This window comes from Odontesthes bonariensis, chromosome 8, assembly GCF_027942865.1.
Source record: "Odontesthes bonariensis isolate fOdoBon6 chromosome 8, fOdoBon6.hap1, whole genome shotgun sequence".
Classification (NCBI taxonomy): Eukaryota; Metazoa; Chordata; class Actinopteri; order Atheriniformes; family Atherinopsidae; genus Odontesthes; species Odontesthes bonariensis.
The window spans coordinates 24,021,369-24,046,019 of NC_134513.1; the positions used below are offsets into that span (position 1 = coordinate 24,021,369).

The 24,651-nt window shown below is 44.1% G+C and overlaps 2 non-coding genes across 2 annotated transcripts; both read left to right on the top strand.

The window, feature by feature from the left end:
- The first annotated feature begins 12,339 nt into the window (after window positions 1-12,339).
- trnay-gua (transfer RNA tyrosine (anticodon GUA)) lies at window positions 12,340-12,428 on the top strand. The gene is given in 2 exon segments: window positions 12,340-12,376; window positions 12,393-12,428. It is a non-coding gene; the product is annotated as a tRNA-Tyr (tRNA).
- A 797-nt stretch (window positions 12,429-13,225) lies between these two features.
- On the top strand, window positions 13,226-13,314 carry trnay-gua (transfer RNA tyrosine (anticodon GUA)). Its single transcript is given in 2 exon segments — window positions 13,226-13,262; window positions 13,279-13,314. It is a non-coding gene; the product is annotated as a tRNA-Tyr (tRNA).
- The last annotated feature ends 11,337 nt before the right edge of the window (window positions 13,315-24,651 follow it).

Sequence of the window (24,651 nt, forward strand, 5' to 3'; positions counted from 1 at the left end):
CGAAGGTGTTGCGTCACTGCGAGGGCGGAGCCTGGGTACAGATTTACTACTTCTCTTTAGAGAAGGGCTCGCTTAACTCTTTCCAGCAGCTCTAGGACCGTTGTGGCTTTTAAAAACTAAAAGAATTATCAAGTAAAGACTGTACCGTGTGCACTGCTTTTGGGTCCCTGATGGTCTAGTGGCTAGGATTCGGTGCTCTCACTGCAGCGGCCCGGGTTCGATTCCCGGTCAGGGAATGAGGTAATCAAGTTTTGGCACTTTGTGTAGCGTAAACCTAAGACACTTCTGCTGTTGTTATCCAATGAGATCCAACTAGAATGTTAATTTAATTGAGCCCTGTCACAAATTCAATAGGACCTTGGTTTGTAAGAAGTCATCCTATGCATACCACTTGATTTGAAATAACACTTTACAGCCAGCAGATTTACTACTTCTCTTTAGAGAAGGGCTCGCATAACTCTTTCCAGCAGCTCTAGGACCGTTGTGGCTTTTAAAAACTAAAAGAATGATCAAGTTTTTCTGATACTTTGATGTGTAACACGGTGCTTAAAAACATCTTGAGCAGCAAAGAGAAATGCCATTTGTCATTAAATGACATGGGCATCCACGAATGATACGGAAAAAGAGAAATTTCATGGTCTATTGTCGGACGAAATGTTTTTGTCCACGGACTTGGAGCATTTGGCGATCTGGCAGGTGCTGGCCGTCCATCCGTCCGTGCGTCTTGTATTGAGTTTGAGGGAGGCCCGTTTTTTGTGTCGTACGGCACTGTGGAATCTAATCTTCACCACTTGCTTTGTAGAGGAGGAACTTAGAATGCACATGATGGCAGGTGAGATCGCGTGTGATGCTGTGAACTCTCGCGAGCCCAGTGCGGAATCCAACATGGCGTCCTCCATCTAGCTCTAAAAACAGCGCTAATATCCACAACAAACGCCAGACAACGACACCCAAAACCTAAAAATATAGGTCTGAAACCTCTACTTGGACTGCTCAACATATCGTTCACCCTGGAAGAGACGATCGAGTCACTTCAGGAGTTTGTAGAGGAGTGTTTTCAACGTGTCGTCATGGGGAAAACAACGCAAGCGACCAAACGCAGCCGCAAAGCCGAGTCCCCGACAGCTGCCACCTGGCCACAGAAGGAGTTTGTGGCCATCCTAGACTCCATAAATGAGCGATTGGCGAGCTTTGATGCCAGGCTTGCTCTGGTGGAGATCCTCTACAAGGAATTCCAGTCCCTGCGAGAATCCCTGGAGTTTCGCCAGAATCAGGTAGTGATGCTAACCGAAGAAAACAAAACACTGAAAGACTCGGTAAAGCAACTTTCCGAGGGGATGACAAACCTCAACAAGGAAAATAAACAAATAAAGGAGTCCCTTCTCGACATTCAGGCCCGTAGCATGAGAGACAACCTGGTTTTTGCCGGGCTTCCGGAACTTGAGGAGGAGAACCTGGAGACCACCATCAAAATCTTCCTTCACAAACAGCTGAATCTCCCGAAAGAAGCCGTGGACACAATCACCTTCCACCGGGTTCATTGCCTCGGAGGGAGGAGACTAGACCACCAGCGACCCAGGCCGATCGTCGCCAAATTCGAACACTTCAAGCAGAAGGAACTGGTGAAGAGCCGAGGACCTGGTGAGAGCTGGGCGGAACGGACTTTAGCGTCAACGATCAGTTCCCGAAGGAGATCCTGGATCGTCACAGACGTCTGTTCCCGCTCAGGAAGAAGTTCATCGAAGAAAACTCCCGAGCTGTCATCGCCGTGGATAAACTCTATGTGAACGGTCAACTCTTCAGAGACCCAAACATCACCCCCTGGCTTTATTAAGTGTACTATTTTCTCCGCCGATATAACATCTTGTCAGGTAACCACACTGAACAGTAAACACGAACACTTATGCATACTGGCTTGAGATAAAACTTAGGACTATGCATAGGTAACACTAGTATGCATAATACACATAGCCGCACAAAGGTAGGTCACTGCTTTATGGCTGTGAACATTTCACCCCCCATCACCTCCATATTCTTTTTTGTTGTTGTTGTTCTTGTTGCTGCTGCTGTTGTTGTTGCTCTTGTGGTTGTGGTTATGGTTGTTGCGTCTATTTGGGCTTTTTTTTATCTCACACTTCCACTCTTTTGCACTGTTTTTCTCTTCTTTCTCTCTTCTCCAACCTGCTGCATTTCCACTTCAGTATGTCATATTAATGTTAACATGCACGGCACAGAAGGAGATTTGAGTAGCACACGTAATCAAACGCCACGCTTACACAGCACTGACAGCGCACAAGCACTCAGAACAGAAGCACAATCAGTCGCCTGCAAGCATAAATGCACACACATACAAGGGATGCTCTTAACAAGCATCCAGTTATTGATCCAGAAGGCAGATTTATAATTGTTACCTTATTGATCCAAAATATTTATGCATTGCTAATATATATGCCCCAAATGTTGATGACCCCTCGTTTTTTCACTCCTTTTTCACTTCACTCTCCGATCACTCTGTTAACACACTCATCATAGGAGGGGACTTTAACATGGTATCTGACTCAGTGGACAGGTGCAGTACTACAGGAAGTCAGCGGAACTGGCAGTCCACAAATGTTGTTAAACAATATATGAATGATTTTGGTCTTTGTGATGCTTGGCGCTCCCACCACCCCACTCTCAGAGAGTACACCTTCTTCTCAGCAGTACACCACTCATATTCAAGAATAGATTATTTCTTAGTTAGCAGTTCTCTGATGAGTAATATTTCAGACACCAAAATCCACCCCATCACATCAGTGATCACGCTCCAGTTTCTGTCACACTGAAGAATAACAGAGTTACACCACCAGTTAGAAATTGGAGATTTAATACATCATTACTTAAAGACCCTGATTTTATTGATTATTTCAAAAGGGAATGGTCTATATATCTGGAAAATAATGAGCTGCCAGGAGTGTCAGCTTGTGTTCTCTGGGAAGCGGGAAAAGTAGTTATGAGAGGCAAAATAATCTCTTTTTCATCAAATAAGAAAAAGAGGGAAAGTTCAAGAATATCAGATTTAGAACTCAGGATTAAATCATTAGAAGTTGTCTACAGTGCCTCCAAAGAGGAACACATACTGAATGAATTAAGGAAAGCTAATCTTGAACTAAATGAAATTATTGATAAACAAACACAGTTCCTGATACAAAGACTTTGCTTGGAGAATTTTGAGCATGGCAATAAATCTGGAAGGTTCCTAGCAAATCAATTAAAGATAAACAAAGAGAAAACAACAATCTCTTCGGTTAGGGATTCGGAAGGAAATATTACCCATGACCCTGATGTAATCAACAATGCTTTTAGGGACTTCTATAAAGCCTTATAGATCACAAAATGATCCACCAGACAGAAACATAGATCAGTTTCTTAGTAACATCAACCTCCCAAAATCACAACTCGAACTGGCCACGGCTCTGGATTCACCCCTCTCAACAGGAGAACTCAATGAAGCCATTCAACATATGCCTAGTAACAAAGCCCCAGGACCAGATGGTTTTCCAGCTGAGTTCTACAAAGAATTTTGGACTGTTTTGGAACCTACATTTCACAAAATGGTCAGACAAAAAAGTCAAGGAGAATGGCAGATTATCCCCTAACATGAACTCTGCTAACATTATCCTTCTACAGAAACCAGGAAAAGACCCTGTACTTCCATCCAGCTACCACCCAATATCACTAATAAATGTAGACCTCAAAATAATCTGCAAAGCTCTCGCCGAAAGAATAGAAAAAATAACTCCCCTTATAATACATCCTGACCAGACAGGTTTTATAAAGGGTAGACACTCATCCACTAACACACGCAGACTAATTAATCTCATAGATTATTCTACCATCAGCAACTTGGAATCGTCGACAATCGTCTCTTTAGATGCTGAAAAAGCATTTGATAAAGTTAACTGGAAATTTTTATTTGCAGCATTAAACAATATCGGGTTTGGGGCGTACTTCATTAACTGGATAAGGATACTATATAGCTCCCCAAATGCATGTGTCAGGACAAATGATCCAATTTCTCCAAGCTTCAGTCTGAGCCTAACTCTAACCCTTCAGTCAGAGAGGTACCAGACAGGGTTGCCCACTTTCACCCTCACTTTTTGCAATCTTCATCGAACCTTTAGCAGCCGCTATCAGACAAGATGGAAATATTAAAGGCATCCATCCCAAAAATATTGAACATAAAATAAGTCTTTATGCTGATGATGTATTACTTTTCCTTCAGAACTCAGAGACATCTCTCACTCACACGATCACACTCATAAATAAATTCTCAGCACTTTCTGACTACTCTATCAACTGGTCTAAGACCATCGTTCTGCCCATCAACTGTAGTTTCAAGAATATACCAGCTATCACTTTATAGTCAGGAAATATTGGATACTTAGGCATAAACATTTCCTCCAGGCTGTCAGAGCTAACAAAGCTAAATTATGTTCAACTCTTAAAGACAGTAGAGGATGATCTCACTCGTTGGAAGTCATTACCCATATCACTTATGGGGAGAGTTGCTACCATTAAAATGATGGTATTACGAAAAGTTAACTATTTGTTTTCAATGATCCCCATAAAACCATCCGCTACTTGGTTTAAGTCACTAGATTCATGCATCTCCAAATTTTTGTGGAAAAACAAACCACCACGTATTAGTTTAAAAACTCTACAGAAGACCAAGGACAGTGGTGGATTAGATTTACCTAATTTTCAGCACTATTTCTTAGCCAATAGGTTACAATATATATCAAAATGGTTTAAATCTAGCCCACTAGATGAACCATGGATAAATATAGAACAAGCTTTATGTGATAATATGGAAATCTCTGACCTGCCACTTATTAGTCCAAATGTAAAACATCACAAATGCTTCAAAAGCATTAACATCAGCACCTCTCTGACAGCCTGGTGGGAATTTCTTAAAATTACAAAGTCCTCACTTCTCCCGTGTAAACTTACACCCCTCTGGAACAATCCTGACTTCCTGCAAAACAAAAAAATGCTAAACTTTACTCCATGGAAGAACAAAGGAATAAAACATCTGGAACATATTGTCCAAAATGGAAATTTTATTTAATTCGATGCGCTCATATCACAACATGGGTTAGAAAGCAATAAATTTCTAGAATACCAACAACTTAAATCTATAATAACTAAGAAATATATCCTCCAACAACCAGACTTACAACTCCCCATTAGGGTAGCAGAATTTTTAAGTAGTCGTTTAGGCCACAGGGAGCAGTCGTTTAGGCCCCCCTGCAGTTGTTTACCTGAGCAGCTGAAATCTTTATTATTGTACATTTGTTATTATAAGATATAAGTCAGCTCTACTGGTCTCTCTGGGTAGCCTACATATCTATGGTAAATTATTTAATAACCAACTTTAGTGTGGAAACGTTGTTTTTATTTAATAAATGGTGATTTATAAACGGGCTTCTAAATGATTAGGCTACAGCATTATTGTCCAACAAATGTGTGCATGTGGTTTATTTTCACACAACGTTTGTTGGCAGTTTTGCATCTCCTCTTCCAATTTCCAAGCAACTCGCAGTGCTCTTAAGCGTCTTTCGTGCGCTTGTGTGTGTTTTAATGTTTAATGTTTATATCCTATGAATAACTGCAAAAAAAACATGGCCAATATTTAGTGAACATGTGTTCATATATAGTCTAGCCATCCAAGCCATCGAAACCACTCTCCCTTGACTAGAGGTAGGTGTTGGTATGCCGGGCGACCAATTAAATGTGCCAGCTGTGAACGAGGCGAGGGTATGGAATGTTAACCCATCAAAGCCACTTGCAGCTCTGTATGCAGAGCGATTACTATCCGCACAGATCAATGACACATGCCAACCAGCCATCTGTACATTTTCGCGCGCTCTCTCTAAAAATAGATAAACCAGGGAAGCAATTGTACACGCCCCAGCTACCGCGGAAATTATGTGATCAGGATTCCAAAAATATTCTCACAAACCACGAATCAAACTGGCTTCTGAATAACAAATTATTAGGTATTAATAATTATTGTCCAACGAATGTGGTGTTTCAGATCAGTCACCCTTTCGATGACAATTCGATGCTTATCTTATAAATCACTATTTTAATTCTCACAAACCGCGCGAATCTAACGGGCTTCTAAATAATTACAGCATTATTGTCCAATGAATGTGGCAATGCGGATGATTATTTCCACAATTTTATGAATTTATAAATCACCATTTATTAAATAAAAAAAACGTTTCCACACTAAAGTTGGTTATTAAATAATTTACCATAGATGTGTAGGCTACCCAGACAGACCAGTAGAGCTAACTTATATCTTATAACGAATGTACAATAAAACAATAAAGATTTCAGCTGCTCAGGTAGCCTGGCCTAAACGACTGCAGGGGGGCCTAAACGACTGCAGGGGGGCCTAAACGACTGTGGCCTAAACGACCTGCTCCCATCCTCAACAACCGGAATGAGGATCTTGACTACCGCTTCCGTGTTCGTGTGGATGAGTTTGAATATATTTTGTTTGCAACATCGTCCACTGTGAAGTGCTTTGGTTGTGGTGAGGAGGGACATTTAATTAAAGCCTGTCCTGGCCGCGTTGTCCCGGCGGCGGCCGCAGCTGAGCCGGCTGCACCCGCGGAGCGGCGGGCGGCGGCCATTACCGCCGCTGAGGCGGCTGCGGGGTCGGTGGTGGCTCCCGCGGGGTCGTGGGCGGCGGTCGCTGCTGGCAGAGCAGGTGCAGCAGAGGAGAGGGACACGGGAGCTACAGGGAAGGGGGAGAGGGAGAAGGTGTGAGGAGAAGCAGGTGAGGTGAGTAATAAGACCTCGGGTCAGTCAGCAGGTAAACTGGTGGAGGATGTGAGTGTACCAGGTGCCAAGGGTGTGTCAGGTGAAGGTTCTGGAGAGGTGAGTGGAGCTTATTACATGGGAGGTAAGCTAGGTGGGGCAGATGGACCGGGTGAGGTGGTAGAGGAAGGTGAGCCTGCAGGTGTGCTGGAGGGAGCAGGTAAGGCGGCGGGTGGGCTCTGCGGAGGGTCTGAGGTCGCTGGGGGCCTGTGTGAAGTGGGTAAGGAGGGAGAGGCGAGTGTAGTGACGGGTGAGGCGGGTGTGCTGTGTGAGAGGAGCAGAGCAGCTGAGGCTGAGGAGATGGAGGCCTGTGAGGCTGGAGAGATGGAGGCCTGTGAGGCTGGAGAGATGGAGGCCTGTGAGGCTGGAGAGATGGAGGCCTGTGAGGCTGGAGAGATGGAGGCCTGTGAGGCTGGAGAGATGGAGGCCTGTGAGGCTGGAGAGATGGAGGCTGTGAGGCTGGAGAGATGGAGGCCTGTGAGGCTGTGGGTGGCTCTCCTCCGAGCAAACTGCCAGTAAGAAAAGAAAGGTGATTACTGTGGTGGTTGGTGGCAAGGCTGGGCGACTGGCGGACAGGCTGGGTGCTGCAGGGGGCAGAGCGGCTGTGTCTGACAGCAGTGCCAGTGAGGGGGGGGTGTCTGACTGCAGTATGATGTCCCACAGCCAGCAGGCTGCTCCAGTGTATCCTGCTGAGGAACTGAAATCCTTTTTACAATTGACCAAGGGGATGAAGGGTCTGCTGTTGGAGCAGCACTTCCCTGACCTGCAGGGTTTCTACCGTTCAGCCAGCTACACCATTAAACACAGAGCTGAGTCAGACCTGACAGACCAGGAACTGTTCAGGCTGAAGAAACACATGAGCAAAGTCCGTAAACAACTCGGCTTTTAATGATGTACTCACAGCTTCTATCTCTGATTTTCTTATTGTCTGTTCTTGGTCTGTTTTTCCACTTCTCCTTTCCCATGGATGGGTTCAATATTGGCAGTCTTAATTTAAACGGTGCCAGAGAGATGACAAAACGGGCTGTTGTGTTTGAGATGGCCAGGATGAAACACATTGATGTGTTGTTCCTTCAGGAAACTCACAGCGACCCTGGGAATGAGGCGGAGTGGAGCAGAGAGTGGGGAGGGGAGCTGGTGCTGAGCCACAACACCACCCGCAGTGGTGGAGTAGGTTTCCTGTTCTCCAGAGGCTTCACTCCTACTCATCTGGATGTTCAGCATGTTGTGGCGGGGAGGTGCCTCTTGGTCACAGCTCACTTTGAGCATTTTAAGGTGGTTTTTATTAACATCTACGCTCCTAACAACAGTGCAGAGAGAAAACACTTCTTTGAGAACATGAATGACATTTTAAATGGCTGCAGCCAGGAGGATTTTTTTATTCGTGGGGGGGATTTTAATTGTACTGTTAATTAAGTTTTAGACCGAAACCATGCAGAGCCTCATCCAGCATCCCAGCATGCCTTGGGGCAGCTGGTCTCCTCCCATGGCCTGGTGGACGTGTGGAGAAGGATGCACACGGGCTGCCGACAGTACACATGGTCCCACGTCAGTGAGAACAGGATCTCCTCAGCTAGACTCGATCGTTTTTAGATTTTTAATCATAGAGTTGGTGTTTTAAAACAGTGTGTGATTTTACCAGTTGGTTTTACTGATCACTCTTTGGTTTTATGTCAGGTTTTATAAAACATATTTTACCCAAAAGCGCCTATTGGCATTTTAACTCGGTTTTAGCTGTCGCCAAATCTTTCAGGGAGGCTTTTAGTTTCTTCTGGAGTGATTTTAGGCAGAGGAAACACGAGTTTGTCAGCTTGAGGCAGTGGTGGGACCATGGCAAAGTGCAAATCAAGCTTTTATGTCAACAGCACACGCTCAATGTCACACGTGACATCACCAGATCTGTCAGGGATCTGGAGACTGATATTGTGGATCTCGAGTGTGCAAGTGAGTCCACAGGAAATCGAGGATATATTGGAATCCTCAAGACTAAAAAGATGGCTTTGGCCAACCTGCTGGACACTAAAGTACAGGGTGCGCTGGTCCGGTCCCGGCTCCAGCACATCACGGAGATGGACGCTCCAACGAGCTACTTCTTCGGGCTGGAGAAGAAGAAAGGGCAGAGCAGACAGATCCACTCCCTGCTCTCTGAGACGGGGCAGGTGCTGACGGAGCCCGGCCTAATCAGAGAGAGGGCTGCTGGGTTTTATTCCTCACTGTATCAGAGTGATTTTAACGAAAATGACGTGCTGATGGACGAGGTCTGTGCTGGCCTTCCTCAGCTGTCTGAGGAGCTCAACTCCCTGCTGGACAGGCCTCTGGCTCCTCAGGAGCTGCTGGCAGCTCTGCAGAGCATGCAGGGGAGGAAAGCTCAGGGCATCGACGGGCTCACGGCTGAGTTTTATAAATCTTTGCCCACGATCTTTTAGATATCTTTAATGAAAGCCTGATGTCTGGGTCACTGCCAGTCTCGTGCCGGAGAGCCGTCATCACTCTGTTACCTAAGAAAGGCAACCTGCAGGACGTGAGGAACTGGCGTCCCGTCTCTCTGCTCTGCACCGACTATAAGCTCCTGTCCAAGGTCTTAGCCAATAGGCTGAGAGGAGCCATGGAGCAGGCTCTCCACCGGGACCAGACGTACTGTGTGCCCGGCAGGTCTATGGTAGATAACATCTACCTCATTCGGGACGTTTTGGAGGTCTCCCGTTCATTAGGCTTGAACACAGGATTGAAATCACTGGATCAAGAAAAGGCTTTTGACCGCGTTGAACACGACTTCCTCTGGAAGGTCATGGAGAGGGTTTGGGTTCAGCGCTGGTTTCATAGCCAAGATCAAGGTGCTGTACAGTGACATTGAGAGTGTGCTGAAGGTTAACGGTAGCCTGTGTGCTCCTTTTTGGGTGCATAGAGGCGTCCGGCAGGGCTGCGCCCTGTCTGGGATGCTCTATGCGCTCTCCCTGGAACCCCTCCTACACATGATACGTTCGTCTGTCCGAGGCCTGTTTTTACCTGGTTTTAACAGCAGCGTTGTTTTATCGGCTTACGCCGACGATGTCGTTGTTTTTATTAAGGACCAACAGGATGTGTGTGTTTTAGACTCCATCATCGCTAAGTTTTCTGTTGTGTGTTCTGCGAGGGTGAACTGGAGGAAGAGCGAGGCCCTGGCTGTTGGCGAGTGGCGCGAAGGCCTCCCTGTTCTCCCCCAAAGCCTGACCTGGAAAAGGGACGGCTTCAAATATCTCGGTGTTTATTTAGGGAGCAACGACATTGTACGAAAGAATTGGGATGCTGTTTTAGACCAGGTTGAGAGCAAGCTAGCTAAGTGGCGGTGGCTCCGCTCGCAAATGTCCTTCAGGGGGAGGGTCCCGGTTTTAAATAACCTGGTGGCCTCCTTATTGTGGCACCGGTTGGCCTGTCTGGACCCTCCACCTGGACTGCTGGCCCAGATTCAGACCAAGATGGTCACCTTTTTCTGGGATAGGTTTCATTGGGGGCCTCAGTCTGTTTTGTTTTTATCCAGAGACGAGGGGGGCCAGGGCCTGGTCCACCTGGCCAGTAAGACAGCCACCTTCAGACTCCGGTTCTTTCAGCGTTATTTGACTGGACCGGAGGATCTGGTGTGGAGGGACGTGGCCAGCTGCATACTCAGGCGTGTTTACGACCTGGGGCTGGATGCTGCTCTGTTTTCTACTGATTTTAATTCCCTAAAGTTAAGTGGGTTGCCTCCTTTTTCATCGTGGTGCTTTTAAGTCCTGGGCGCTGTTCCACACTCGAAGAAGTGAGAAGTGTAACTCTCTGCACTGGCTGTTACAGGAGCCTCTGATCTGCGGTGCCAGGCTGGACGTCTGCTGCAGTGCTGTGCCTGGTCTGCAGGGGGCGCTCTGCAGGTCAAAGGTCGTCTGCCTGCATCAGCTGGAGAGTGTTGCAGGTCCAGCACTCACGGACAGCCGGGCTCTGGGCTCTGCTTTGGGGGTGCGTTCCCTCCGCCTGGTGGAGAGGTGCCTGGAGCTGTGGAGGGCGAGGCTGACGGAGAAGGAGAGGGGCCTTCTCCTCGCATACGGCAGGGGAGAGGCGGAACCTGACCCCAGGGACCTGTACCCTGACATCCACCTGAGGCCTGGGTTGGCAGAGCTGAGCGGGCCTCTGCTGATGTCCTGCAGTGCGGTGAAGCTGAGCCTGCACTCGGCAGATAAGAAAGCTCTGTACATGTACTGCGTTAAAGCCATCAACCAGAAGGGCCTGTGCGACAGGGCAGAGTGTGTGTGGACCGGGAGGCTGGGTGGGCTGAGCCCACAATGGAGGGTCCTGTACAAACCACCTCTGAAAAAGAGAACAGGGGATCTCCAGTGGCGACTTCTACATGGCGCCATCGCGACAAACGCCTTTTTATCTAAGTTTAGTCCCAGTGTTATCAAAGTTTGTCCTTTCTGTAACCTGCCCGAAACCCTCTTCCACGTTTTCACTGAGTGCAGCAGATTAACCAGTTTCTTTAGTGTTTTCACTCATGTTTTTGATGTTCTTTTTACTGCACCCATCTTTATTTGATTTACAAGCTGAAGGGTGAGCCGACCCTTGCCCCAGAAACTCTGTGGAAGTTCCATGTGAAGGCCAGGTTAAAACTGGAGTTTTGTTTCCACAGGCTCACCGGGAACCTGGATGTTTTTGTACAGCAGTGGGCTTACAAAGAGCTTTTGTGCCGAGTAGCTCACGGAAAATTATGATTTGCATCCTTTTTTAATTACTTTGTTGCCTTCGCTGTCGTTGACAATGTTATTTGCATCCTTTTTGACCTGATTTATTGACTGAGCTGTCGTTACCGCTGTGGCTTTCAGTAATTAAATGTAAATAAAGTTGTGTTTTTAAAAATAAAAAAAAACAATCTTCTTGGGTTATTCTGGAGGTTGGCAGCTTAACGAAAAAGGTGCATTACCGCCACCTGCTGGACTGGGGTGTGGATGCAAGAGAGCCTACTCTAATGCTAAACTGGGGCTGCACGCTTTTCGGACTTCACGAAGGCCTACGATCTTTTTTTTTTTTTTTTGTCCCGCCCACTTCAAATCAAACCGTGATTGGTCAATTTTCCCATCACTCTCCAAACCAGAACATATAGCTTGGCCTTCCCCGAGATGCGTGAAATCTTGCTTCGATAGAGATGGACGATTCTGATTGGATAGTATGTTTCAGGACAGTAACCCTTTCATTGCCGATGTGAATTTGACAGTAAACTTAACTTTGGAACATAGATAAGCGAGAATGTAGTATTAAATGTATTAAATTAATTGAGAGTGATTGAGTTTTTTTTATGTATACATACATTATTATTTAATACTAATATGTTTTTGTTCCGAATTTTTTAAGGCCTTCTCTGAAGGCGTAGAAGGCCCTGAGGGTTCCCCTCTGATGATACGCATCTTAAGCCTGGTTACATGCATTCATACAGGATTCATGAAAAGAATGTTGGCTTTGGTCCCTTCGATAGCTCAGTTGGTAGAGCGGAGGACTGTAGGTGCCCAACAACAGTTATCCTTAGGTCGCTGGTTCAATTCTGGCTCGAAGGATGTGCCAAGCTTTTGTATACAGAGGCTCTTTTGGCCAACTCCGTCAATCCTTTCAAAGCTTTTGGAATATGCTGTTTTACGAAAGACTGTCCCACTCTCTATCAGATTTGCTAAGGGCTAGTGGCGCAATGGATAAAGCGTCTGATTAAGGATCAGAAGATTCTAGGTTCAACTCCTGGCTAGCTCGGCACGCTGGTTTTAGTCTCTCACTTCTCCCATGCAGAAGGTCTACCCATTTAAAGAGCATAAAAGGGGTCAAAGTATCAAACAGGCCCCAATGAGAAATAGTGCCTTTTTAATGAGTCGCCAAGGCCGCATATGTTCTGTGTTTTTTAGCTCTTCTAAAGGGAGGGTTTTCACACACCGCCACACCCAAAGTATAAACATCCTAACAACAGAAGATGAAAATCGTGTGCCAAATGAATGGATGGATAGACCTGACAAAAAAGAACCAAAACAAAAAGGCTGGACTTTTGCGCTGGACAATGTGAGGGTATATTGAGGATCAACATCTGTGTTGGACGATGTGGAGACTTTCCCAGATAGATGCCAGATATGTTGTTGTAACGACTAAATGCATGATAGAAACTGAGGCTGATTTGATCTGAAACGCATCTGAAACTGATGGTTTCTCATCACTTTTTGTGTTTATTTAACTGATAAACAGGCCCAAGCCCCTGGCTCCCTTCCATAACTCATTTGGTACAGCAGAGAACTGCAGGTGTCCCATGATACGCATCTTAAGCCTGGTTACATGCATTCATACAGGATTCATGAAAAGGTTGCAGGCTTTGCTCCCTTCGATAGCTCAGTTGGTAGAGCGGAGGACTGTAGGTGCCCAACAACAGTTATCCTTAGGTCGCTGGTTCAATTCCGGCTCGAAGGATGTGCCAAGCTTTTATACAGAGGCTCTTTTGGCCAACTCCGTCAATCCTTTCAAAGCTTTTGGAATATGCTGTTTTACGAAAGACTGTTCCACTCTCTATCAGATTTGCTAAGGGCTAGTGGTGCATTGGATAAAGTGTCTGATTAAGGATCAGAAGATTCTAGGTTCAACTCCTGGCTAGCTCGGTACGCTGGTTTTAGTCTCTCACTTCTCCCACTGCTATAGAACAGGATCGCTTTAAACCTTCTACTCCCTGGGTATCCCAGCTCACTTACGCCCCAAAGATGCCTCACAGTGTGTCGTCTTGCAACACATGTGGCTGACCCCACACCGTAAGGAAAGCTCGTCTTCCTCTTTATCTCTGCTGTCAATGATTTTGCTACAAACACAAAAAAAAACATGCCTGCCAGCCACATGCCGCAGAGCTACATATGCTATCCTTGGGATACGAAGGCGTTTCGGATCACATCAAAGCCACACAAGACAACACCCCACAACCGGCCGTGATCGTATAGTGGTTAGTACTCTGCGTTGTGGTCGCAGCAACCCTGGTTCGAATCCGGCTCACGGCAACCCCCCGACCGTATTTGTTTGCATTGCTGAAAAAAGATCCCACTTTCAACTTAGATTTCTTAAACTTTTAAAAAAATAATTTTGTCTACAGGCCTCTGTCCCGTATCAAAGGTCTGAAAGAATCAAACAGCACAAATGCAGAAGGTCTGCCCATTTAAAGAGCATAAAAGGGGTCAAAGTATCAAACAGGCCCCAATGAGAAATAGTGCCTTTTCAATGAGTCGCCAAGGCCGCATATGTTCTGTGTTTTTTAGCTCTTCTAAGGGAGGGTTTTCACACACCGCCACACCCAAAGTATAAACATCCTAACAACAGAGGATGAAAATCGTGTGCCAAATGAATGGGTGGATAGACCTGACAAAAAAAGAACCAAACAAAAAGGCTGGACTTTTGCGCTGGACAATGTGAGGGTATATTGCACTGCATGAAAAGAGGGATTTGCGGATGTATGTGGCCCCTTACATACGTTAAGCCCCTGCATTTGCGGTGGTAAAAGTGAAAACTTGGCCCAAATTGTCGCAAATTGACCTGGCAACTGCTCCCCCATGCCCCCCTCCCCTCCCCTACTTAGGAGAGCCTTTAATATGTAAATGCCAGTGATCAGGTCAGGAGCTGCCACAGTCATTTTCAAGTGGGGTGGGGTGAGGTGAGGTGGGGGGTGGGCAGGCCTGTTTCTACACATTCACTATCACCTCCAACTCCAGCCAAGTTTGTTGCTGTGTTGTCTTGAAAAAGAAGAGGTACACGCTGTCTGCTGGTGACAGGTGATGCATATCTGTTTTTTTTTCTCCCAAACACCTCTTTTGTAACCGCTTTTTGTGGGCAAAATTCAAGGATTCAAGGTTTCAAAGGTTTATTGTCATATGTGCAGTTAGAAACGTGTTTCCCTGAACAATGAAATTCTTTTCTTTGTTGCCCGCACTGGATGTCCAAATGTATAATAATAAAGATAAGATAAAGATAAAATAAGCATGCAACAGCAATATTCTAAAAGGTTTCTTAAATAAAATAGAAATATAGAAATAAAACTATAGAAATCTGGCCTGTATACATAATGTGCAGTAGTGCGCTCAGTGTTTTATTGTGTATGGCTTAATTCGGTGTCACAATGGTCACAATATCGCCGAGGTCTTTTCTTTGTCCTGGCAGAGTCCATTTTTGTGTCAAAACAGTGCAAATTGCCAGCTGTGGTCAGACAACATTAAATAGCAAAAGGACGGGAGGTTGTCTCGCGAGTATTCCGTGTAATGACGTGTAATGACGTATACGCATATGATTGGTGGAGCTTAACGGCTCGCATAAGCTCTCGTTGAATCACGTATGAGAAACATTGTGTCGTGCAGTGTAAACAAAAAGTTTAAGGAGCAGATCTAGCGGCAGAAAGGCAGACAGAAATCGCTGAAAACTGCCCTGGTATGCGGAATACAATGGGCTGGAAGACGACTAGCTTTCAACTCCCAGCAACTCTCTGCGGGTCTACAGGTTTGTGTGGTTTTTTTTACTTGCACATGACCATTTGATTGTTTAATTTTAGTCTTGTTGACACTGTACAGCACTTGGGACAGTTCTCGCTGATTTTAAATGTGCTGTATATTAAACTTACTTACTCACTTGCTTACAGGCAGATCAAATGAAAGTCCTGTTGAATGCTATGACCGGGATGTCTCGTATGGTGGCCAGCACTGTGGATACGGTCGTGGAGAGGGTTCTGGAGGGAATCGACCAGAGATTCGCTAGGTTGGAGGCAAGATGGCCGTCGAGAACGGACTGAAGTTACATTCCAGAGAAGTTGAAGAGCGCACCCCCAAGAGAAGGCGGATACAGAATCCGAAAATCGCGGTAAGAGTAGGTTATTGACTGTGGCTTTAGGCTAAACTCAACTTAATTGTGTCCATCACGTGAAAACCAGTGTGAGTTGCTTTCTTTAAAAAAATGAATTTCGTGTTTTCAATTTATAGGAAGCAGTTCGCCGCCTGCATAACTCACCGTGGCATTATAATCCAGGTCAAGGGTAAGAATAAGTGAATGTTCTCCCAATATCAAGTTGGACCCGATGTTACGTTACGTCAATGCAGGTTTTTTTTATTGACCATAGGCCTGTTGTTTTTACAGGCTACTGTCACCTCACAATATGGATGTAACGAGTCGCTTGAAGGAGGCGGTGTCAAACAGTCCGAACTTCAGAGAGGCAGACGGGGACACTATCGAGGGTGAGCGGCGCTGGCTTTTACCACGGCTGGCACTGATACTTTTAAGCACTGGTCATTTTATTCATTCCTCTTGTTGTTGTTTTTTAGCTGCGTGACGGACCTGTGTGCTGTGCTACAGGCGCGTCTTGAAGCCAACCCGAAATACTCACAGTCTCACCACAGAAGAGTGGAAGAGAGTAAGAACATATACGCTGTCAATATGACTTTCGTTACTTTATAGACAAGTTGTCAATATGCTGTGCATGGATAGACTATGTTTTGATTATTTATTGGTTATTCCAACAGCTCCCAGAAGCCAGCTTCTGATCCAGGATGAGGACGTCTGACAACTCCGCAGACCCTGCAGGGACCGGAGTAATGCGAAGAATGCGGATTCCAAACGGCGGCGTTTAGGCTTATTGTGTATATTGTAGGCTACAGCAGTGTGTGTGTATATAGTTTTCAATTCTTTATTATCAATATGGTTCTTATTACAATGTAAGCTATGTACATTGTGTGGTATGGCAATAAAAGCGCTTTAAAAAAAAAAAAAGTTTCCTCAATAGATTCACGTCATTCATGCCTGCATTAGCCTAGTCATAGTGCAGCTTATAAGAATGACGTGAATATATGAAGTACACAAACATCCCAGGAATATTAGTAATCATAATCACAATTATTAATCATAATTGCTGAGTGATATGCCCATATAAAGTATGCATATATTAACCTTATTGGCCAATGGGCGGTCAGCTTTACAGGAGCTTTTTCATGTAATCACGTGCCTTTTTCGTCCAATACCAGCGAGGCCAGTGAGAGGTCCAGGCACTCTCACAGCGGGGTGCTAATCGCTGGGCCATTAGCACCCCGCTGTGAGAGCCCGCCGCGAGTCGGGTTCGTTTCCGACGATTTTCTCGCTCAACAAACTTAAAGTTTGTCTGCCTGCAAGCGCCCAGGTGCGTCCGAAAATTAGGCAAATTCGCGGATGTTCACTGCCGTCCACAGTGACACAAATCCCTCTTTTCGTGCAGTGTTAAAGCCTTAATGCAATGAATCCTAAGAAAATCATCCCAGTGGAGATGTAATGTTGGGGATTCCCAAAACCTGCCCAGTGCTCTCGGCCGCTCGGCCATTCTGACCGCTTAAAGGGAAATTTAGTGATACTGTCGGCGGGCCCAGGCATCATTCTTGCGAATAGAATAGAATAGAATAGAATAGAATAGAATAATACTTTATTTATCCCCCAATGGGGGAAATTCAAATTCGTCAAGTAGCAAAATTCTTTTTAAATATTTACAATGATTGAATTAACAACAATAAAACAACAATAATAATTCTACCACGAACTAAATAATAATAAATGCCTAAATGGCAAAATAAACAAATAAATAAAAATCAATCAATCAATTTGAGAAGAACTTAGCAGTCACTGTTATAAAGCCTTATGGCTGTGGGAACAAAGGACCTTCTGAACCTCTCAGTCCTGCAGCGCAGAGAGATGAGCCTCTCACTGCAGCAGCTAATCCATGATGTCAGGGAGGGGGCCACACCCATACCGAGCAGCTTGTCTTTCAGTATGGGAGGCTGTATGGTGTTGAAGGCACTGGAGAAGTCAAAGAACATGACTCTCACATATGAACCAGGCACATATGCCCTAATTTGGGCACCGGTATGAGACAAGAAGTTTTCCACAGCACCGGGACTTTTTCCATCTGAATGCTCATATTAAAGAGACTCTGAAGAGGGACTGCTAGTTGACCAGCACAGTCCCTCAGAAGCCTTGGACAGAACCAGACTCAGGAAGGGTGGCCATCCGCCTCGACCAGCTGGGGTTTGAGAAGACAAGAAGGGGGGGGGGGTAGGGGGCCGCGGCAGCGGCACTGTAACACCATTCAAAGGATATCTGTTGGAACAGGGAAACACGAGTTAATGACCACAATAATATCACATATACATAAAGAGAGTAAAGTGAGGAAAGGTGTGATAGATGAGGCCCCCCAGCAGTCTAGGCCTATAGCAGCTTAACTATGGGATGTTTCAGGATCACCTGAGCCATCCCTAACTATAAGCTTTATAAAAAAGGAAAGTTTTAAGCCTGGTCTTAAAAGTGGAAAGGGTGTCTGCTTCCCGGACATTTACTGGCAGCTTATTCCACAAGAGAGGGGCCTGATAACTGAAGGCTCTGCCTCCCATTCTACTTTTAGAAACTCTGGGAACCTCAAGTAAACCTGCAGTTTGGGAACGAAGTGCTCTGTTAGGAAAATATCTTACAATGAGATCCTTAAGATATGATGGAGCTCGGTCATTAAGAGCTTTATATGTAAGGAGAAGAATCTTAAATTCTATTCTGAATTTAACAGGGAGCCAATGAAGAGAAGCTAAAACTGGAGAAATATGATCTATCCTGTTAGTTCTCATCAGAACTCTGGCTGCAGCATTTTGGATCAGCTGAAGGCTTTTCAGAGAATATGTGGGAAAGCCCAATAATAAAGAATTACAGTAGTCCAATCTTGAAGTAACAAATGCATGAACTAGTTTTTCTGCATCACTCTGAGACAAGATGTTCCTGATTTTAACAATATTACGAAGATGAAAGAAAGCAGTCCTAGAAACCTGTTTTATATGCGAGTCAAATGATAAGTTCTGGTCAAAAATAACTTCAAGGTTCCTCACTGTAGAACTAGAAGCCAAGGAAATACCATCTAGAGTAACTATATAGCTAGACAATTTCTCCCTGAAGTGCTCAGGTCCAAAGATAACGACTTCAGTTTTGTCTGAATTTAGAAGCAGACAGTTCTGAGTCATCCAGGTCTTTATGTCTTTAAGACATGCTTGTAGTCTGACCAACCTATTGGGTTCATCTGGTTTTATAGATAAGTACAGCTGAGTATCATCAGCATAGCAATGGAAATTTATGCTATGCTGTCTAATAATGATACCTAATGGAAGCATATATAAAGTGAAAAGAATCAGTCCAAGCACAGAACCCTGAGGAACTCCATGACTTACTCTGGTGTGTGAGGAAGATTCTTCATTTACAAGAACAAACTGAAATCTATCAGATAAATATGACTTAAACCAGCCTAATGCAGTTCCTTTAATCCCAATAACATGTTCAAGTCTCTGTAATAAGATACTGTGATCGACCGTATCAAATGCAGCACTGAGATCCAACAGGACAAGCACAGACACAAGTCTGCTATCAGAGGCTAAGAGGAGATCATTGGTAACTTTCAGCAGTGCCGTTTCTGTGCTATGATGCACTCTGAATCCTGACTGAAACTCTTCAAACAGATTATTTCTGTGTAAATGATCACAAAGCTGAGCTGCAACTATTTTTTCAAGAACTTTAGACATAAAAGGGAGATTGGATATAGGTCTATAATGAGCCAACACCTCTGAATCAAGAGTAGGTTTTTTAAGTAAAGGTTTAATTACAGCAACCTTAAAAGTCTGAGGTACATATCCTGTCAACAAAGACAGATTGATCAAATCCAATATGGAAGTGTCAATTAATGGGAAAACCTCCTTGAACAGTCTGGTTGGGATTGGGTCTAAAACACAAGTTGATGGTTTAGAAGAGACTATTGCTGTTGTTAGTTCAGAGAGATCAACTGGGCAGAAGCCGTCTAAATACAAATCAGGTTCTAAAGATACTTCTAAAGCTGCTGTACATGATGATACATCACTGATAATAGTGGGAAGGACTCCATCAATCTTCTCTCTGATAGAAACAATTTTATTAATAAAGAAGCTCATGAAATCATCACTGCTGAGAGTTAAAGGAATAACTGGCTCAGCAGAGCTCGGACTCTTTGTCAGACTGGCTACAGTGCTGAAAAGAAACCTGGGATTGTTCTTATTCTCTTCTATCAATGATGAATAATAAGCAGTTCTAGCTTTACGAAGGGCTTTCTTATACGTTATTAAACTATCTTTCCAGACTAACTGAGACTCTTCTAAATTAGAGGAACGCCACTGTCTCTCCAGCTTTCTTGCAGTCTGCTTTAAAGCACGCAGCTGTGAATTATACCAAGGAGCCAACCTCTTCTGACTGATTACCTTCCTTTTCAGAGGGGCAACATTGTCCAGTGCTGTACGCATTGAAACTATAGTGCTGTCAACAAGAGAGTCAAGTGTTGCTGGAGTAAAGTTTAGGTAGTCGTCCTCTGTCATATCTGCACATGGCAGTGAAGAAAAGGATGATGGAATTAATTCTTTAAATCTGGTTACAGCATCCTCTGATAGGCACCTTCTATACGTAAATTTCTTCTCAGAAACTGTATAGTCAAGTAATGTAAACTCAAAGGTTATCAGAAAATGGTCAGATAAGACAGGGTTATGAGGGAACACAGTTAACTGTTCACTCTCAATGCCATAAGTCAGAACAAGATCAAGGGTGTGATTAAGGCAGTGAGTCGGTCTGTGAACACTCTGAGAAAATCCAATAGAGTCCAATATAGAATTAAAGTTCATATTCAGGCTGTCATTTTCAACATCTACATGAATATTAAAGTCACCCACTACAATGACTTTATCTGTACTCAGCACTAACTAGGATAAAAACTCTGAGAATTCAGACAGAAACTCAGAATAAGGGCCAGGTGGACGATACACAACAACAAACACAAGAGGTTTCTGGGATTTCCACTTTGCGTGGGAAAAACTGAGAATCAGATATTCAAAAGAGCTCAAACTAATCTTGGGTCTGGGACTGATTAGTAACCCTGATCTGAAGATAGCTGCCACTCCTCCTCCTCTGCCTGTGGTTCCAGGAACGTGAACATTTAAACAGTCAGAGGGAGTTGCTTCATTAATGCTAACATGATCCTCCTGCTGCAGCCAGGTTTCTGTAAGACAAAATATATCAATATGATGATCACACATCAACTCATTCACTAACAGAGACTTCGAAAGGAGAGATCTGATATTCAGCAAACCACATTTAATAGTTTGATGTTTTTGTTCAGTTAAAGTTTTTGTGTTAATCATTTCTTTTTGCACAAGAGGATTTGCTCCTTTTGTGTTAATCGATTGGGTGGGTAGCAGTAGGTGGGAAGTTGCAGAGAAGTGTGTAAGACTACAACTCTGCATCCTGGTCTGAACCCTGTGTTGTCATGTTTTAGGGTGGCAAATAAATTCATCCATATTTCTAGAAATGAGAGCTGCTCCTTCCAAAGTGGGATGTATGCCGTCTCTCCTCATCAGACCAGGTTTTCTCCAGAAAGATTGCCAATTATCTCTGTAGCCCACGTTGTTTGCTGGACACCATCAAGACAACCAGCGATTGTAGGACGACATGCGGCTAAACATGTCATCACTGGTCAGATTTGGCAGGGGTCCAGAGAAAACTACGGAGTCCGACATTGTTTTGGCAAAATCACACACCGATGCAACATTAATTTTAGTGACCTCCGATTGGCGTAACCGGGTGTCATTAACGCCGACGTGAATAACTATTTTACCATATTTACGTTTATCCTTAGCCAGCAGTTTTAAATAGGACTCTATGTTGCCCGCTCTGGCCCCTGGAATGCATTTGACTATGGCCGCTGGTGTCTCTAATGCCACGTTTCTGACTATGGAGCTGCCAGTTACCAGGGTTTTTTCCTCAGCAGGTGTGTCGCTGAGTGGGGAAAATCTGTTAGAAGCGTGGACAGGTCGATGGTGAACAACGGGCTTGACTTTAGAGCTATGCCTCTTCCTGACAGTCACCCAGCCACTTTGTAATCCTGGCTGCTCAGGTTCTGCTAGGGGGAGGCTAATTGAGCTAGCTACGATAGGTGGCTCCACACTGGCTAAAGGGACCTGGCTCGCTATCGGTTGATTTTCAACAGTGCAGAGCCGAGCTTCCAATTCAGATAACCTCGCCTCCAAAACTACAAAAAGACTACATTTGTTACATGTACCATTATCGCTAAAGGAGGCAGAGGAGTAACTAAACATCGGACACACGGAGCAGGTGAAAGCAGGAGATGGAGGGAGAGAACTAGTAGCCATGCTACGCTAGAGAACCAGACCACCGTTAAAAAGTGAGAATAAAGATTAAAGATCTGTAGGAGTGTGTTAGAACAGAATGGTAAGCTATAGAGTTTAACTATGCAAAATTGTGTAAGTTATAGATCGAAATAAAGTGATTATCAGTACTCCAAGCGGAGCAAGAAATTTCACAGTGCACAAGCAAGGTAACAGGAAGTGATGCAACACGTCTTACCGCAAAGCGTCAAAGCGTCACAGCGTTCCCCAGAACAAATGCATGCCACCATCCGGTCTGCCCGGGTGACGTATTTATCCGGGTTGAAAACCGGATAACCCGGATTTTGTTACAGCTCTAAACACAAATGGAAGCCGTCTTTGCCGTTTCTGAGAAGTCGCATCTGAAAGATAGCATCTTAACTTTGTAAACCTTTTCAATCGGAACACGAGCCAGCTGAATCTATGCACAACTTTATGCAGACGCATCGCTTCAGACCATTCACTACAATATATGGCGTGAGCAGACATGGAGTAGGCAGCATTTTTCAGAGCTCCTGCAGAATCAACAATATTTTTTTATGAAAACAGCTAAATATATGTGAAACTCAGCCTAAACGTTTGCAAAAGACAACACAGGGAGGCAAACGGTCTAACAGCACGCAGAGCGACGATTTGAATGGCAGAAAAGTTCCAAAAAAACAAATACGGCGGCAAAGCTAATGCTAATAGGTCACGACCTACCACGAGACAAACGCCAGGTGTACCGAACCAGCCCACACCCACTCGGCCAAAAAACTCAGACATGACCGCTGAAGCTATCAAAGAGGAGGTCTTATCTTTTCTAAAATCATAAGGAATGAACTCAAAAATGCGCTGGCGGATGACTTCAACACACTTAAATCGGAACTGCAAGGAATGCGGTCAGAAGTCGCCAATACTACAAAAGCAATGCGGGCAGAAATCGACCAGATCAGAACAAACATTATGGAGATGGGGGGCGGATAGTAGACCAGATATATTAATTGAAATAGAACAAACTCTTTATAGGATTAATATGATGGGGCTTACAGTAAATTTTATATGGGTACCAGCGCATTATGGAGTTGAGGGAAATGAAATGGCAGATGGAATGGCTAAACAGAGTGTAAAACAAGTAATGATTGATATTAATGTAAGACTGAGTGTAAAAGAGGTAAAGGGTATTATAAAAAAAAAATTTGAAGAGAGATGGCAAAAGTTATGGGAGGAAGAAAGAAAAGGACGTTGGTTGTATAAAATACAACCGAAAATAGGGAAATGAGAAGAACAGAAAGAAGTAGGAGAGAAGAGACAATTATAACAAGACTTCGAAAAGGACATAATGGATTGAATAAAAACCTATATATGATAGGAAAATATCAGTCAGGGAAATATGAGTGTGGGGAAGATGAGACAATTGAACATGTTATATTATGTTTTAGGAATTATCAGGCTCAGAGAAATAATTTAATTAGAAATCTTAGTAGGATGAAAATGAAATTGGATATAGTAGATTTATTGCAAAAAGAATCAGGAAACAGAGGATATCAGGTCATTTTTTATTATTTAAAACGGTGTAGGTTATATAATAGAATTTAGTATATATAAAGTATATAAATAAGTGTATATGAGTAGGGACTATGTAAAAGTGTAGGAATATGTAGATATAAGGGTGTATATGTGGATATGGGTGTATATGAGTGTATGGGTGTATATATATATATATATATATATATATATATATATATATATTGGTATATATAAATAGGTATATATAATTGTCATGAGCTCCACACTCCTTACCAGTTGGTGGCGGTAATGCTGCTTTAAGTTGTTTGCCAACCGCCAATAAAAAAAAATTAAATAGCGAGAGAAATATTTTCCTGTACTTTACCTTCACCTGCTGCCATGTACGCTTTTGGCTGTTAAGATTGCTCCTGTTGAGATGTAACAGTGAAAAATGTGGGTCACACACTCACGATAATATAGTCACAAAGTATGATGATGCGTGTCGATTATTGCGTTATTAATAAAGTGAGCAGGGCCAGTATATTTGTGCTGTACATCTCAAACAGAGACAATTCAACATGCTTTATGTAAACAAATTATAACACAAAGAGGAGAGCATAAATACATGAGGACTTTCATAACTTACACATTTAGTCTGTCAGCACTTGTTAGCCATGGCGTTTCTTCGCTTTATTGATCGCAGCTGTATTGCCATTTCTGGTGATGACACTTTTAAAATCCTCATACAGCTCCATCAGCATTATTTCTTTTGCTGCCGAAAAAATAACAGCTCTTGTCTTGCTCTCCTTTTCTGCCATCTCCCTTTTTCCACCATCCACTCGTCAGGGCTTCTTACGTTCCTCGTGCACTCGCACTTAGCCAGGCTATGTAAGCCTTGCTTGGATTAGCCTCACGAGATGCAGCTAAAATGTCTTCGTGGAACAACTTGAGGCTTAATTGGGAGATGGTGCTAGTTCAAGCGACACTTTCCGGCTATAGCCTGACTTTCTTTAGCTACTTTCGAGGAATACCCCCCTGGTTGCTGACCGTTAGATTTGTTGGTACACACACT